Below are 16,319 nucleotides of genomic sequence, written 5' to 3' on the forward strand. Positions count from 1 at the left end.
TTCCAATTATGACTTTCTAAAAGATACACTGTAACAACATTACACAGTTTTCAAGGCCCCAAAGCCCAGGGGCTTGGAAGGGGGGCCTGCGCTCGCTTCGCACCCCTGCGGCCCCGAGGCAGCGGAGCGCACTTTCTTGGGGCCCCACGACCATCCTTCGGGGAGAGTCTCTTAGCTCCGTTTTATAGCTGAGGAAACTGAGGAATGGAGAGGTGAAGTGCCTTGTCCAAGGTCACGGGGCTGACAAGTGGCACGGCCGTCTGTGGAACCCGGGCTAGTGCAGTTGGAATTTGATTTTGTTCTGTTACAGATTTTTGGAAATACACTTATCTCTGTCGTTGCTTGTAAACATCGGAAAAGTGGAATGCAAGAAGAATAGCTTCTTATCAGAGTACAGTTGAGATGTTAACTATAATGGTAGTGATGTTAATAAAAGCTGATGCTCCTCCAGAGCTTCCTGTGTGTTAGCAATCTTGCTAAGCGTTTTGTTAAGATCATCTCACTTTCTACTTGAATGTTTACCAATTCAGTCCTTTCTCTTTCCTTTGCACAAGGCCTTTTCCTGCAGAGCTGGCCTCCCTTCCCAGGTAGACTAGGAGCCTAAGCCTCATGGCTTAGGAGGCAGGGCAGCTCTGCCATGATGACTTATTGACAGAATAGGGTAAGCCTTGCCTGTCTGCATGAGATTTCCCTCTAATCTTGACCTCTCAGCGTATAATTAGACTTCCTTTCCTAGCTGCCAGAAGAGCAGGACCAGAGTAGCAGGGCTGGCTGGACTTGGAGGTGACAGAGCAGATTTGGTGAGGACTTACCTCATTTGGGGACTTTCTGGCTCTGTTCCAACACTGGACTTGAACATTTTAATATAATGCTTGCTGAATCTTAAGTCTCCTTTGATTTGAAGTCCCAAGCTAACAGCTGTAAAAATGTGTAATGTTTTGCACCCAGTATAACTAGTTCAAACTGCCTCTTTCTCCCTTGGCAGATCCTCCTCCACACTTCAGAAGCTCTCTATCTTTGTGACGCTTTTCCTGTTGGATTTTCCCATACAATTAAACACACATAAAGGGTTAGAGGTCTCCATCCTAAGCCCTAGGACCACTAGCCCCGTGAGGTCAGGGATTGTCTTCGCAGCCCCAAATTCTTGGCTCATAGTGGACCCTTGCTCAGTGAATTTCCACTCCTTTTCATTACTGAAATGGCAGTGTTCTCTTGATGCCTTTCTGTTCTTCCTCTTGCCCTTTAGTTTCTCTTTACTGTCCCTTTGTTGTATAACTTTTGATCATCACCTACCACACAAATGGTTCAGTCCACCTTGTTGTTTCTGAAAATTTGTAGAGAAGGGTCTTGCATCAAGGAACCTGTCTATCCCCAGCAGAGGAGGTGGTCGGTCTATGTTGCTTAAGCCTACAGGGCAGTGTTGGGGTTTTTTTGTTTTGTTTTGTTTTTGCTATGTTCATGTAGAGTGGCCTGAGGGTTACAGCCTTGTAGTCTATCCCTAAGTGCACATGAGATTGAATTCTACGTTCTTTTGCCTTACGTAGCTGACTGTCCCTGATGAAGACTGGGGGTAAACTCTGGTTGCCCCTTGTTCTGCTCCAATGATAAAAGAATAGTCACAATTTTTATGGTCTATTAATACATGATATTGAAAAGAAATTTAGTTTATTAGTGCATGTGTGTAGTACATAGTGTTTACATTCCTTATGAGAAGTTGGTACACGTACATAACACATCTTAATTCCTTTTGTCATCCCCTTTCTCTTCCTCTACCCATCCCTTGATCACCTTCCTGTTTTTTTTGTATGTGTTTGCAGTACAGAATGTTCACTTTACTTGTGTGGAGTTGGTATCTGCACATAACCCATTTCAGTTCCTTTTTCCTCTTTGAGAATGATCTGTCTCCCTGCTTTCTATTATCTTTTTTTCGTGATTTTTTTCTTTTACTTTATTCTTTATTTCTACTCTAGGTTTTTCATATAAGAAAAACAATGTGATATTTGAGCTTGTGTGTCTTGATTTATTTCACTTAATATTGTGGCCTCAAGGTGCATCCATTTTCCTACAGATGACTCAGTCTTTATGACAGAGTAGTATTCTATGGTGTGTAAATACCATTTTCTTATTACTTGGTATTTATAATAAATATTTAGAGGGCTGGGGATTTAGCTCAGTGGTTCTGCCACCTGCCTCGCAAGTGCAAAGACCTGAGTTTGATTCCCAGTACCAAAACAAATCAATACATAAATACATAAAATATTTAGAAAGGCTCTTTGGGAGGCAACAGACAAATGCATAGGTTTTCTATATAAATGAAACTTCTTAAAGAGGTTTTCCAAATAATTTTCTGTAAATATGTTGTGCTGTTATATGTAAGGCATGGTGCTGAGTATGTTGAAGTAAAATGTGGTTCTTGTTGAGTTTACTGGCTGACTGGGGAACACTGTATGTAACTAACTCAAGTCTAAAAATTTTCATATTAGTATTATACGCAAGGTAAGATGAGTATAATGGAATAAGATATTCCAACATGGGACATTTCATAAAAACCATGTTATTCAAGTTGAAAATAAGGACTGAGTCATTGAGTTCAACCTTCTCCCTTATAGACATTATCTTGAAAACTAAACTTCGCCGAAGGTCATAGAAACTGGGGCTATACTCTGGGAGGATGAGGCAGGAGAATCACATGTTCAAGCCCAGTCTGGGCAACTTAAAGCCTGTCTCAAAATGTAAAAAATGAAGAAGAGCTGGGGATGTAGCTCAATGTGAAGGTCCTGGCTTCAGTCTTCAATACTGCAAAACAAAGCCTCGGGCTACAGCTTGAAATATCAGACTTTTTATCCATTGAAAATTTACCTAGGCTGGGGAGCGTACATTGATGGTAGAACACCAGCTTAACACACACCAGGCCCTGAGTTTGATCCCCAGCACTACAGGGGCGGGGGAAACTTACCAGTATTTCTTCTCAGTGAATTTACTTATTTATTTATTGGTACTGGGGATTGAACTAGGGCCGTTGCGCTTGTGAGTCAGGTGGCAGAACCACTGAGCTAAATCCCCAGCCCTCAGTGAATTTATTTTTGACATCATTAATCAGCTCTCTATCAAATTTTCATTTATGTCCTTAGATCAAGGGTGGGAAAAGAGTTAAAAATGTATGATTCATGTCTTCAAGCATCTTACAGTTTTCTGGAGAAGAGTAAAGAATTGTTCTCTAACATTGAAGATGATAAATAACTATTTGTTAAATTGTCTGATAGAGGGAGTAGGTATGTTGTGAGAGTTAGAGAAAGGTCTAGCAGGGATCAGTTTGAACTGTGATAGTGAGACCACTTTGGGGAAGAGTGAGGACGTCAGTTACCTGGACAACTTGTTAGCCCCTGTGTTGCTGCTGTTCCCCATCTCCAGGGTTTCTGATTTAGGAGGCCTGGAGTGGACCTTAAGGATTTGTCATTCTCACAAGTTACCAGATGATGCTGATGCTACTAGCCTAAGGACTACCCTTTGAAATTAATTGGATTAGAAGGTTGAAAAGCTAGAGAGAAACTGTCAAACTATTCCAGAAAGTATGCATGTATGTTATAACATGAAAGAGTTTTGGAAAATACACACGAAATAATAGTAGTCACTTCTGAAAATGGGACTTAGTTGTGTTGGAGACTTCACTTGTTGTTATTGTTGTTTTTGAGACAAGTTCTTGCTCTGTAGTATAGGCTGGCCTTCAACTCACTGAATAGCCCAGGCTGACCTCAAACTGTTGGAGGTCCTTCTGCCTCAGCCTCTTGAGTGTTGGGTTTACATGTTTGTTGCACCACCACACCTGGCATGGGGAATTCACTTTTTTACTTCATACCTTTCTGTGTTATTTTTTCATTGTACACATATTGATTTTGTATTTTACATAAGAAAAATAAGATACATACTAAAATATTTATAGATTTAAAAGAATGTGTTAATCTAATCATAAACAAACATTGTATCTGCTATATGCCACATGCAGCTAGCCTTTGCTAAAGCTTGCAGTCTGGTGATCAAGATTAATAGATAACAGCTCTAGATAGTGTCCATGAGCTTCCTAAGTGCAAGGACCAAGTCTAGCTCTCTGCTTGGCTGGCAATAGGCACTTAGTAAATGATGAGTGAATGAGCAATTCAGGCAAGAAGGTAGGACAGTGGGAAGGAAGAGGCCACGTGGGAGATGGTGGCGGCAGAGGGAGCCGGTTGATGAGCTTGGATAGGCATGATGAAAGGAAAGGGTGCTCCTGGAAAGCCTATGAAGTCTAAACATTGGTAATATTTTAGATTTAATGCAGAAAAAGATGTCGAGTCATCTGTTCCCTTTTTAAGAGACTGCCTGGAAAAGCACGCAAAAATTACCTAGATTGAGTGCTAAGTATCAGGTTTAAGGTCTTGTTTTGTTAAGTAAAAAGATTTTTTTTTCTTTGTTTGGTACTGGTATCAAACTTGGGTCCTTGCACTTTTGAGGCAGGCGACAGAACCACTGAGCTAAATCCCCAGCCCCTAAGATTTTTTTTCTTTAATTGCAGGGCTAATTCTATTGAATTTATAATATTTACCTACAATTTTGCCACTAGTTATTCTCTTACTTATTCATGTGAAATTAATTCATAATATGAAGGCATAATGGTGCTTCTTGGGAGCTGAGGCAGGTGTGTCACAAGTTCAAGTCCAGCCTAGGCAGCTTAGCAAAACCCTATCTCAAAAAATGGCTGGCATCAAGTAGGAAAAGTTGTTAACAAAGGCCCATCCAAACTCTGGATACAGACTACTCAGGTTTGTATCCTTGCTGTGTTACTCACTAGCTTTGTGACTTTTGGCACATTATAAAACCTCTGCAAGCCTCAGATTCTTTACCTATAAAATGGAGAAAATTAAAGTGCCTAGTTTATAAGTGTGTTGGGAAATAAAATGAAATAAGGAATGGATAAACTACTTATTGTACCTGCATGGTGTGCGTACTTAATAAATGTAGCAATTAAGAGTATTAAGTACTGTACCTTTTGGGCTTTCGTTTGGCCTTTACCTTATTCAGACTGTCTTTATCTTTTTTCTTTTTGAGACAGGGTCTCACTATGTAGTTGAGACTGACCTGGAATTCACTATGTAGCTCAGGCTGATTTTGAACTCACAGCAATCCTCCTGCCTCAGCCTCCCAGGTGCTGGGATTATCGGTATGCGCCACCACACCAGGCTATTCAGACTGTCTTTATCTTTTTTCTTTTTGAGACAGGGTCTCACTATGTAGTTGAGACTGACCTGGAATTCACTATGTAGCTCAGGCTGATTTTGAACTCACAGCAATCCTCCTGCCTCAGCCTCCCAGGTGCTGGGATTATCGGTATGCGCCACCACACCAGGCTATTCAGACTGTCTTAAAGCATAAACTGTTTTAAGGGATTCTGCCTTATACCTGGTGGGAAATTAGAACTCATCCAAGAGCTCTTATCAGGACTTGGCTGGCAGTAAGTTTCCTAGTGTCCTGAGCTGCATCCTTTAAGAATGAAGGCTGAAGGTGCTTCTGCTACTAGTTACTTTAGGATGACTCCAGGTTAGAGGTTCAACTGGTTGGTTGTCTGAGATTAACAAGAAGGCCCTTTAATGAGATTTGCTAAGTTATCTGTACCAAAACTCTAGATTTAATGAAATGAATATATAGGGAAAATTCAAATTCCCAGCTTTCCATTCCCTGCAGACCTCCTATTTACTACCTTCTGCCTGAACTCAGGTATGACACAGCAGGAAGGTGAGCCTTCTGCTAAGCGGGTAGAAGGGCCCTTATGCAGGGATGAGGATGAACTGAAGTTAGTTAGCATGAGGATCTGTGAACATGCCTCAGCTGTGCCTTCACTGAGTCTGCCTGCCCTTTGCTTACTTACCTAGGTACAAAATAACATCTCCGAGGGCTGGGGATTTAGCTTAGCACAAGGACCCAAGTTTGATCCCCGGTACCAAAAACAAAACAAAATAACATCTCCGAGAGTATTTTTTCTGGTAAAGAGGCACCCAGACTTTCCTTTATGCAGTGAAAAATTTGAATGAGCTAGATATATATATATTTTTAAAAGGTGTTATTTCTTCCATGGAGTTGGGTGGTTTTGTTTACCAGGCTTCCTAGGGAGTCTCCTGAGATCCTTTGCTTTCCTAAGGGCCCCCTGGAGACTGAAATGAAACCAACATCCATTACCCTAGACACTTGAGGGGATGCCTAAGTCAGTGATTTCATGATTAGATTAATTGAGGCATTAATCCTGACAAAATTTAAGAGCCACATCATCAGACTGAAGTATGGAATCTAGCCCAGTACTGTGGAATATCTTTCAGGGCCCAAGCCAGGAGTCCAAATATTAGTCTCAGCCCTACTGCCAGCCCACTGTATGAATTTGGGGTCCTTTTTTCCTAATGGGAGGATAAGGAACATTCCTGAGACTAGTGGTTCTTAGCCCTAGCTGCATTTAAGAATTACCTGTGAGGGGCCAGGGATGTAGCTCAGCGGCACAGCGCCTGCCTGGCAAGCGCGAGGCCCTGGGTTCGATTCCCAGTACCAAAAAAGAAAAGTGGAAAAAAAAAAAAAGAAAGAAAGAATTACCTGTGAGGCTTTAAAAATAACACTTGGAGACAGGCCTGATCTCACGTGCTTGTGATCTCAGCGTTTGGGAGCCTGAGGCCGGAGGTTGAGAGTTCAAGGGCAGCCTGGGCTGCAAAGTATGACTTTGCATACACAACTAATATGTGGGCCCTACCCAAACTCAGTTAAATTGGAACTGTAGGGTTGGGGCCAGGCATTGATATGCCTCCAAGTTCTGAGTATAATGAAAATAACTTCTACACAAGATGACCAAGTGTTAAATAACTGAGGTTAAGCTTCTTTGTTCTCAGAAACAGTCACTGAAAGTGCTGTTCAGATGTCCGGTCTTCTGACACAGCTTCTGCAGCTTGTTTCCTCTCTCAGCTACACTGTTCTTGGTGTTGCTTAGCTGCACTGTGTACTTTTCTTTCTTTCTCAAGAATATTCTCACCTAGAATGTCCTTTGTTCCCTTTCAGCTGTCCAAAACATGACCTTCTCCACGCCCCTTGACCATCCAAGCCCTTAGGTATCTTTCTCTTCTTGGCATTGGGTATGAGCTTCATTTGGCTGTGACAGTATGTTCTAAACAGAGGCACTTTTGGTTTTTACACCTTTTGGTGGAGGGTACTTCTGCCATCTATTTGTGGAAACCAGGGTTATCACTAACATTTTATAATCCAGATTACCTTCTCCCACAATAAAGAATGGTCTGAATTAAAGTGACCATGGTGCTAAGGCTAAGAAACTTCCTTTGAGCTTGTCCTGTTCCTAGGCTTAGGTGTATATACCTGTGAGTTGTGCTGATTATAGACTTTGTCCCCTTTATTCAGTTGAACTAGTGAATAAAGATGAACTCTACCCCAAAATCTGTGTGTTGGGATTTGATCTTAGAGCCCAATGGTAACCGTTCACCATTCAGTATAATTTAGAACCAGAGATAAAGAGGTCCTCCTTATAGGGTGACCATGGCATGACAGCGTGCTGAATTTCTCCTTTCCACCCTCAGCTCTCTTAATCTGCGATGACCTCGGAGACAGTGTGATATGGGGCATGGAATGAGTATTTGGGATCAGAAGACTAGATTTCATTCCCAAGTCACCTAGTAACTGTGCTGTTTTATTGGCTGTAGTATTTCGGCCAGACCATTTCACATCTTAAGCCTTAGGTTTTTCATCTCTGTAATAGTGATGATGCCACTGACCCAGTATTTTTCATGGCACCATTGTGATAATTTAGTGAAATGTTAGGTAGGAAGGTGGTTTTTGTTTTTGTTGCTATTTTTGGTATCAGGGATTGAATTTAGGACCTCGTGCTTGTCAGGTAGGTCCTATGCCACTGAGCTAAATCCCTAGCCCAAAGATTGCTTTTTTTCCAGTGTTTATAGGTAAAAAGGGAAGGTGTAAATCTGCCTGCCGTAAGTGCTCTGCTGACAACCTTCCTTGCCATTCTCCTGGCCACATCCTGCAGCTTTGAGCCAAAACTGCTTTAAGCCTAACTCGGGCTGACTCTTTCCAGCTCATTCTCCCCTGGTGTGCCTGCCTCCTGTGTTTACTGCCCTAATTCTGTTTTGGTACTCTGTCTGCAGTCTTGCCAAAACCAAAAGTGATTGACTCTGTCTGTAGAATACAAACAAGTGGCCTGGTGTCAGCGCATCCTGGTGCAAAGCCAAAGGTAACAAATTACTTTGATTATGGGAGAAAACTATAAAATAAGGAGGTTTGTAGTTTAGAAAGCCAGCACTTTCTTACTGCTCTCTTTTTTTTTTTTTTTTTTTTTTTTTTGACAAAGCAAAGTGGCACTGGCAGTCTTTTTGAGCTTAATAAAAAGCATAACACTCTCCTGTCCCTTGGGTAAGGCCTAGTACACCCTTTTGATGATTTTTGGAGCAACTTTTAGGAAGTCTTGAACCTCCCCAGCTTGATAACTGGGTGACTTTTTAGGATTGCATAGAGGGACATATAAGTTGGCAAGGAGGAATGCATACTTACCCTGGGAAAGAATGTAAACTACATTTACAGGGAATTTTGGGCTTATACAGAAGGTCATCCTGCCTGTTGTCTTTCCTTCACAGATGGAGAAATAGGCCAAGAAAGGGAAAATGCTTTGCCTAGAATCACTAGATGTAGACTCTGCTCCTGGTGTGGGCTCTTTCTATGACTGGAAGAATCTATGTATCTCCACATATCCATTTTCTTTAAGTGAACAAAGATACTCTGTATTAGGCTTTATTACTTATTGAGGCTGTGGGTATTGAACCCAGTGCTTTAGGTATGCTAGGCAGGTGCTATACCAGTGAACTACATCCCCAGCCCTGCCATTAGAACCCACCCCCGACCCCCATACCAGGGATTAAACTCAGGACTTTGCACTTGCCAGGTAGGCACAGTGCCACAATGAGCTATACCCTATCATTGGATTTTTACTGTGTTTTTCAGAGACCTGGTAGTCTTACTGCCAATTCAGCAGAGACCCTATGTTTTTTTTCTCCTACTTCAAAAGATTTTTGTGCAAAACATAAAAGTCACTGGCCCTGATGATTTTTTTTTCTAGCTTTAATTGAGTTTATTGGTACATTTTAGGGATACAGTACAGTTACATTCATTGTTGGGATCTTGTACCTCTACATGACAGGTCTTGGTTCTCATTTCTTCCCCTTGTCCCTGCCCTCCCTTCACCCCCTCCTCCCCTTCCCATCAACAACCACTTTATTTCCATCTTTTCATTATCTCACATTTTTTTCTTTTCCCTTTTTACTCTTCCCCTACCCATCCCACCTTCCCTACACCTTTAGCTCCTTTCTTCCCATTTCTCAATGTCAGAATCTTATTAGGATCTTCTGTATTATTACAAATTATTCACACCAGAGAAACTATTCGGTATGGCCTTGATGATTTTTAAAGGCCCTCCCGTTGATGACCTTCTGTTTGACAAAAAACACTGATATCAAGTTGGGCATAGTGGCACATGGCTGTAATCCCAATACTTGGGAGGCTGAGTTAGAAGGATTGCTGTGAAGTTGTTTTGTTTGCTTGTTTTGTACCAGGGATTAAATTTAGGAACTTGTGTTTGTGAGGCAGTCCAGTGCCACTGAGCTAAATCCCTGGCCCAGGATCGTTGTGAGTTTTAGGCCAGCCTGGACTACATAATGAGTTCAAGGCCAGCCTAAACTGATTAGTGAGACAAAAAACAAAAGCACTGGTGTCTTACCCACCTGTGGTGGTACACACCTGTAATTCCAGCACTTTGGAGGCTGAGGCAGGAGGAATGTGTCAAATTCAAGGCCAGTCTGGATAGTGAGTTCAAAGCCAGTCTGGACTATATAACAAGACATTGTCTCAAAAATAAATACTGGGGCTGGGGATTTAGCTCAGTGGTTCTGCCACCTGCCTTGCAAGCACCAGGACCTGAGGTCAATCCCTGGTACCAAAAAAATAAATAAAATAAAAACCCGTATCCCACCCGGCCTCCTAGTTACATTTTTTGTTTTCACTTTTAATTCAGAAATGTCATTTTCTCTCTCTCTCTCTCTTTTTTTTTTTTTTTTTTTTTTTGTACCGGGGATCGAACTCGGGACGTTGTGCTTGTGAAGCAGGTGGTAGAACTGCTGAGCTAAATCCCCAGCTCTCTATTTCTAAAAGGTGATCTACATAGTTATTGGCTTTTCAGTCCAGGAACCTCTGCCTCATTTTTCCTGGGTTGACTTTCACTGTCAGAAGTTAATGGCCCTTTCTTTGTCCTCATTCTCTTCCTTCTCTTTTCAGCATTGGATCGTCTTTCTCCCCTTCTTTGTAAATCTCTTTTCCTTTGACTTCCTTGACCTTATTTTTCTGGTTTTCTTCTCATATTTCTGGACATTTTGTCTGTCTCCTACTGGTTCTCCTGTCACTTCCATTATTGACTTGTCCTTCAAAACTGGCAAGAGCCTACAGCAGCTCATTTGTGACTTGATCATGGGCCACAGGTTACCACCTTACTAATTGTCTTAGTTACTGCCTCACTGCTGGGACAAAATATCCAATACGAAGTTAAAGGAGGAAAGGTTTATTTTATCTCATAGTTTGTAGAGGTTTCAGTCCTTAGCTGGCTCTGAGGAAGGGCAGCATGGCAGAGGAGAAACAGCTCATGGCATGGCAGCCTTCCTTCTGCCTTCCCTTTTATTCCACTCAGGGTACAAGCCTATGGGTGGTGCCACGCTCAGGTGGGCCTTCCCATTATCCACAACTAGAACTATGCTTTACCAGTCAGTGGACTGATGCAGTTATCATACACCCTTATTCTATACTCACATACCCTACATCCAGCCACCTCCAGAAAGCCCCACCTGTGAGTATATGAGGCTTTGGCAGGAGATCTAGACATAAGCCGTAACATTAATTCTCTCTTGCATTACTGACTTAAATTGTTTTTCATCAGTTTCTCTGTTACTCTTTCTCAGGTGCCCTATTTTCATATGTTGAGACAGTTCTTTGTGTGTGGTCCTAGGAATCAAACCCAGGTCCTTGCACATGGTAGGCAAGTTCTCTACCCCTGAAGCTAAACCCCTAATCCCACCTTTTTCTTTGCATTTTATAATTCCAGTAGCCTAATAGAGCCTTGTTACCTCTCTTGCTCTTTACTATATTCCCTTTCAAGTTGACCTGGCCTGTTCAATCTTTTTAAAATTCCATCTGGTTTATTGAAATTATTTTTGGAAGAAGGCAGGATGAAAAGTGTTAAGAGTTTTTCTCTACCTCACTATCTTTATTAAAGATGGGTACTGTTAAGCCTTAGGTTCTTCATCTCTGGTAATCTTCTCCTTAGCAGTTAGAGGTCACGTTAGACTGCCATCGTGTGAGACTCAAAAGTCCCAGGAGATTATATATTAAAATTTTGTGGTTTTTGTTTTTTGTTTTGTTTCTTGGTGCCAGGGATTGAACTCAGTACCTTGCTTTTGTGAGGAAGCCGTGGTGCCACTGAGCTAAACCCCTGCTGTATATTAAAATTTGAGGCACACCATTCTAACAACAGATGACAACTAATCTGCTTCTGAAACTGATTACCAAGTAATAGTTGGAATTCTGTTTCTCTTTTCTCTACTCATCCTATATTCCCCTTGCTTCTAGTTAACTGCTGAGATGAGGGCCTTTGTTCCTGTTTGATGACTCAGACCTTCCTTTCTAGGGAGCCTGAGTCATTGTTAATATGTACAGGATTGTGTTAGGCATCCATTGCCTTTATCTGCAGATGAGAGGATGCCCCATTGTCAGAGAGAGGAAGAAACTTGCCAGGTTCCTGTACCCAGCAGGTGGGCCCTGGCATAGACATTATTGTATAGTGGGAGAAAGCTAAGGTTTTAAAATTGTTACCATAGCCAGACTTTGCTTTTTTTGTTTTTTTTTTTTTTTTTTTTTTTTTTTTTTTTTTTTTTTTAGTTCCGGCGATCGAACTCAGATTCTTGAGCTTGTGAGGCAGGCAGTAGAACCACTGAGCTAAATCTCCAGTCCAACCATAGCCAGTCATAGTGGTGCACACCTGTCATCCCAGCACTTGGGAGACTGAGGCAGGAGGATCTAGAATTAAAATCCAACTTGGACTGCTTAGCAAGACTGACTCAAAAAATCAAAACAAACACAAAACTCCAAAAGAACAAAATAAACAAAATCTTATTCTGTTCCTTAGGTGTAAGATTTTATGGAAACTTAAGTTCTCTGAGCCTAAGTTCCTCATTTTAAGAAATAAAATATACCTTCTTGAAAGAATTTGTTTTTTGAGGGGTATCTGGGGTCAAACTCAGGACCATGTACTTTCAAGGCAGGTGAAGGCACCACTGAGCTAATAATTAATCCCCAGCCCTTGAAAGAATTATTATGAAGATTTGCCTAAGGTGCATAGAGAAATCCTGAACAGAGTTGATTCCCACACTTTCCCCTTTTCCTTGCCTTCTTCATTTTCAGGATAGCTGGGGGGTGTGAGGGCAATCTGGCTGTGATATCTGTCACCCCATCGATCACCAGGCTGATCCTGCTGGCTAGGTAGATACTGCCTTTGTCACTGCTCCGTGTGTGTCCCTCATGAAGCTCCAGGCTCAGTTGAAGAAGATGACCACCTCTGATAGATGGAAGACCATTTCCTTGGTCAAGTATATATAAGTAGCTTTGCTCCCCTGCTAGAACCTCCAAACAAGCTCTCAAAGATAGCTAGGTTTTACATACTTTGTCAGCCTTCCCTTTTTCTCATTAGGCTAGGAAAGAGGGCAAACATTTTGTTGTCTGCTGCAGTTTATAAAATCCCTACTATCCTTTTCAAAATATTAATAGCCCTTTGTGCCAAGAGGAGACCCGACATTGATGTCATTTGTGCAGACACTGGAACTGGAGACTGTAAATCCCCAGGAGCTAGCCAATCTGCAGCTGAGGGATTTGGAAATGGAGTTTTCCACTATATGATTTTAGTTTTCTTACAGATATTATAAAACTGCTCATTGGCAAGGGCCCGAGACAGTAAGATCTGAGGAAAAAAATTGTATTCAGAAGACTGCATTAGGTCACTAATATGTGGAAGGTGAATATCTACTACTATCTTGTTTTCAGTTCCTAAGTCATCCTGAAGCAGCTCACTGTTCTGTCCATCATTTTTACCTTAGTCTGCATTGAGCCCAGCTGATAGGGACAGCCTTCTCTATCATTTGTGCTTTTAAGTGCTTGTTGGCACAGACTTTGCACTTTTTTTCATCTTTAAAAAATTGGGGAATACTGTGCAAATGCCTGTCACTTTGGACCTTAGACTTTGCTCAGGCCTCAAGACTCCTTGACAGGCCCACCCATAATGGAGTTACATTTGAATAATTAACATCCTGTAGTGTCCTGGTTTTCCATGAGTGAATTAAAGTGGGAATAAAGTAGGTGGATTGGAAAAACAGTTTTGGGAAATCAATATTTTACATGGAAAAAAAGAACAATTGGAAATAGACTAAAATGGTTATCTTTAGATAGAAGAACTGTTAGTACAACATCTTTTCATTATTCTGGGATCTCTACATTTTCTAAATTGAATATATATTGTTTTTATGGAAGGGATTAAAAATATTTAAAATTGCCACTTTTTTTTTTTGGTACTGGGGATCGAACCCAGATCCTTGTGCTTGCGAGGCAGGCGGCAGAACTGCTGAGCTAAATCCCTGGCCCTAAAATTGCCACTTTAAATAACTGATTAGTAAACTGAGTGTGGTAGTGCATGCCTGTAATCCTAGCACTTGGGAGGCTGAAGCTGGTGGATTATGAGTTCGAGGCCAGTCAAGGCTGCATAGTAAGACACTGTCTTAAAAATCAAACAAAAGAATATATACTTATGAAGCTCAGCAGGTGTAAAAGTGAAAAAGCAATCCTTCCTCCCCACCCCAGTCCTTAGTTTTAGCAGAGGCGACTGTAGAGCCCTTGGGAGGATAAGGCAAGAGGATCAAGAGTTCACAACTAGGGCTGGTGGTTTAGTTCAGTGGTGCTGCACCTGTCTCACAAGTGCAAGGTCCTGAATTTGATCCTCGGTACCAGAAAGGGGAAAAAAAAAGTTCACAGCTAGCTTAGGCTACCTATTGAGACTTTGTCTAACCCTCTCCCCAATAAAACCCCTGATGATAGTAAAGTCCAAATGAAAAACAGCCACAGTTTATTGTGTGATAAGTATAAAATATGATGGGTGTGGTAGTGTATGTCTATAATCTCAGCATACTTAGAGACTGAGGCAGGAGGATCAGTTGCAAATTTAAGCTCAGCCTGGACAATTTAGCAAGACCCTGTATCAAAACACATTTTAAAAGACTGGGAATAGCTCTGTGACAAGGCCCTGGATTCAGTCTTTAGTACTATCTAAAATTAAATAAATACAGTGGCGGGGGGGGGCTACAAAATGAGTAGATTCTAGTTAGGCCAGGCTTTTTCTTTTCTTTTCTTTGTTCAGTGCTGTGGATTGAACCCAGGGCCTCATACGTGCTAGGCATGCACTTTACCACTGGACTCTATACCCCTGAGTTTTGAATTTTGATCTTTTTCTGGACTAGCAATCTGCAGTATTGTATTCTCTTGCCATGTAGGGCTGAGGCTGCAAGCCATGGCTTATAGTGAGCCAAATGATCGTGCAATTCATTAACTGGTACTCTATAGTGTACTGCATTGCTAAGCTGTGCTGTTGAGTGGATTAGGTATATTAAGTGCATTTTCAACTTACATGTATTTTCAATTTACAATGAGTTTACCAGAGTATAACCCTGTCATGAGTTAAGCATCTGCAGTACATTAATACTTTTTTTTAAAATTTAATACTGGAGATTGAACCCAGGACATTAGCACTGAGCTATATCCCTGATCATTCATTCATTCATTCATTCTTTTTTAACCAGGGATCAAACTCAGGACCTTGCACTTGCAAGGCAGGTGGCAGCACCACTGAGTTAGATCCCTGGCTCCATTCATTCATTTATTAAGGCAGGGTCTTGTTATATAGCTCAAGCTGGCCTTGAACTCATTGTATAATACAGGCTGGCTTAAATTCTGTGATCCTTTTGCCTCAGCCTCTCAAGTGCTGAGATTATAGGTGTGTGCCACCACGCTAGTTTTATTTTTATTTTTTTGAGAGAGTTTTGCTAAATTCCCCAAGCTGGTCTTGAATTTGTGATCCTCCTGTCTCAGTGTCCTTAGTAGCTGGATTTACAAGCATGAGCCACCACGTCTGGCTACCTTTGTACGTGTGTGTATGTGGTGCTAGGAGTCAAACACAAGGATCTGTACATGCTAGGCAAATACAGGATTCCACTGCTGAGCTATACCTCCCACTAGCATCTGATGAAGGTTTTCTTGGTTCCCATCAGTTAGAAAGAATTGCTTTTCCTCTGAACTTGTCATGGTTCTTATTTATCATTTTATGAATTACTGTCCTAGAACCCATATTCTAGTAAGCTCCTGGAAGGTAAGGCCCTCCTTCAATCTTTCATAGTGTTTTTCACCTCTACTATCATGTCCCCCAATAAATAGTTGCTGAATGGGTAATTTCCCAACTCATTGAATGAGCATATTTCCTGACTTCATGGATATAAGGCCATGGTAAAAGAGATAAACCCTGGACCTTTAAGTCTGGGTGGAAATCACTTGCCTGTAAAACCCAGTGTTTACAGCCTTGCCCCTTGGCTTCCTGTACAGTGGGATAGAGAAAGGGTTCTGGCTAATTACTGTGCTTGTCTGCCTCCAACTTCGCTCTTCTCTCAATTTCTCAGTCTGTTCCCTCTCTGTGTTGTTTTCCTGTTGTCATGTAACACACCACTCCAAAACAGAATTATCTCTCATGGTTTCTGTGGGTCAGAATTTGGAAGCAGGCTTCAAGTTGCAGTCAGGAGTCTGAGATTGCAGTCATCTGAAATCTTGACTGGGGCTGGAGGATCTATTTGTAAGAATGTTCACACACATGACTGGCAGGTTGGTATTGGCATATTGGTCACTCTCCTGGTGTACTTCCAGAGGGCTGTTTGAGTGTTGTTACAATATGGTGGCCATGTTCCCCCCCAAAGATAATGTTCAAGACTATAGTCTAGAAGCAGAAACTATAATGCCTTTGTGATACAGCTTTGGAAATCACATATTGTTCCTTCCACCATATTCTGTTTGTTACATAGGCCTCCCTGATTTATTTGGATAAGAGATTTTGTATGAGTGTGGATATCAGGAATCAAGGGTCATTGGATTTGTAGGAGGCCATCTTGGAGGCT

Source organism: Fukomys damarensis, unplaced genomic scaffold (assembly GCF_012274545.1).
Source record: "Fukomys damarensis isolate Sample0158 unplaced genomic scaffold, DMR_v1.0_HiC HiC_scaffold_22, whole genome shotgun sequence".
Taxonomy (NCBI): Eukaryota; Metazoa; Chordata; class Mammalia; order Rodentia; family Bathyergidae; genus Fukomys; species Fukomys damarensis.